The sequence below is a fragment of the Myotis brandtii genome, unplaced genomic scaffold (genome assembly GCF_000412655.1).
Source record: "Myotis brandtii unplaced genomic scaffold, ASM41265v1 scaffold569, whole genome shotgun sequence".
Lineage (NCBI taxonomy): Eukaryota > Metazoa > Chordata > Mammalia > Chiroptera > Vespertilionidae > Myotis > Myotis brandtii.
The window spans coordinates 476,738-478,467 of NW_005370127.1; the positions used below are offsets into that span (position 1 = coordinate 476,738).

The following is a 1,730-nucleotide window of genomic DNA, read 5'->3' on the forward strand; positions in this document are numbered from 1 at the left end:
CTTTCACAGGGGTCGCCTAAGACCATCGGAAAACACATATATAATTACATATTGTTTTTGTGATTAATCACTATGCTTTAATTATGTTCAATTTGTAACAATGAAAATACATCCTGCATATCAGATATTTACATTATGATTCATAACAGGTAGCAAATTCAGTTATGAAGTAGCAACGAAAATAATTTTATGGTTGGGGGTCACAACAACATGAGGAACTGTATTAAAGGGTTATGGCATTAGAAAGGTTAAGAACCACTGCTCTAACAGGTAAAAAGAAGACAACCAATCAACTAGAAACCAGAGACCTTGGGACCCAAAGAACAATATGTGGTGAGTTTCCTGGGTTTTCTTTCTGCCTCATATATCCTAGAGTTGAAGCTAAAGAAACTGAAAATACCAAAGAGTGAGAATAACAATAAAAAGTCCCAACAACCCTGATCTCTGTAACCAAAAGAAGAAGAAAAACAGAAAGACAGCCTAGGAAGACAGTAGACAATCATCGCTCAACTCGAGCTAAACACCACTAAAAAAAGCATCCCACCCCAGGCCAATAAAAGCTGAGTAGGGAGCCTAGACTTCCACCCATGCTAGGCTGTCATGAACCCACCTCCTCTGCTGCCTACAGTGTCAATGGAAACATCTGGGGAGCTGGAACTCCTACTCCCAGCCGTGACAAGGAGATGCCAAGTGTTTAAGGAGACCAAGTGGGGTACCTGAATATCTATTTCCACCTGGTAGTAATGAAGCAGTGCCTGCACTTCCCCTGCCAGACTGGTTGTGAGATAAACCCAATGAAGACTGAGGGTTTAAACAAGATCCAGAGTCCCACAGCTTAACATGAAAATGTCCAGGGTTCAACTGAAAACCACTTGACACTGGTGAAAAACTCAGACAAAGTATATATTTCATATTATATTTAGAAAAAGAGAAAACAATAGATACTAACTTTGATATGAAAGAGATGTTAAAATCATCTGAAAAAGATTTTAAAGTAGTCATGGTAAAAAATGCTTCAACAAGAAATTATGAACTTGCTTGAAAATAAATGAAAAGGTAGAAAGCCTCAACAAAGAAACAGAAGATATAAAGAAGAACTAAATGAAAAGTTTCAGAATTGAAAAATATAATTGAAATTCAATTAAAGGATGTTGGGAAAAATGGGCAGATACATGCAAAAAATGAAATTAGATCACCAACTTACACCATACACAAAAATAAACTCAAAATGGATAAAGGACTTAAACGTAAGACAGGAAATCATAAAAATCTTAGAGGAATCCACAGGCAGCAAAATCTCAAGACATATGCCAAAGAATATCTTCACCGATACAGCTCCTAGGACAGTGGTCGGCAAACTGCGGCTCACGAGCCACATGCGGCTCTTTGGCCCTTTGAGTGTGGCTCTTCCACAAAATACCACGTGCGGGCGCACACGTACAATGCGATTGAAACTTCGTGGCCCATGCGCAGGAGTCGGTTTTCGGCCTGGGCGTGTCTATTTTGAAGAAGTGGCATTAGAAGAAGTGGGGGTACGTTCGCTGAGGTCGACCCCTCAGATGGAGGACGTTTTTAGCAAAGGCCAGCTTAGGAGTACCCTAATTAAGTTAATAACAATGTACCTACCTATATAGTTTAAGTTTAAAAAATTTGGCTCTCAAAAGAAATTTCAATCGTACTGTTGATATTTGGCTCTGTTGACTAATGAGTTTGCCGACCACTGGCCTAGA

The 1,730-nt window shown here is 39.3% G+C and overlaps 1 protein-coding gene across 2 annotated transcripts in view; it reads right to left on the reverse strand.

Annotated features, from left to right (window-relative positions):
* The window catches only part of SUGT1 (SGT1 homolog, MIS12 kinetochore complex assembly cochaperone), a 65,551-nt gene that overhangs the window by 2,441 nt on the left and 61,380 nt on the right, over positions 1-1,730 (reverse strand). The window lies entirely within an intron of this gene.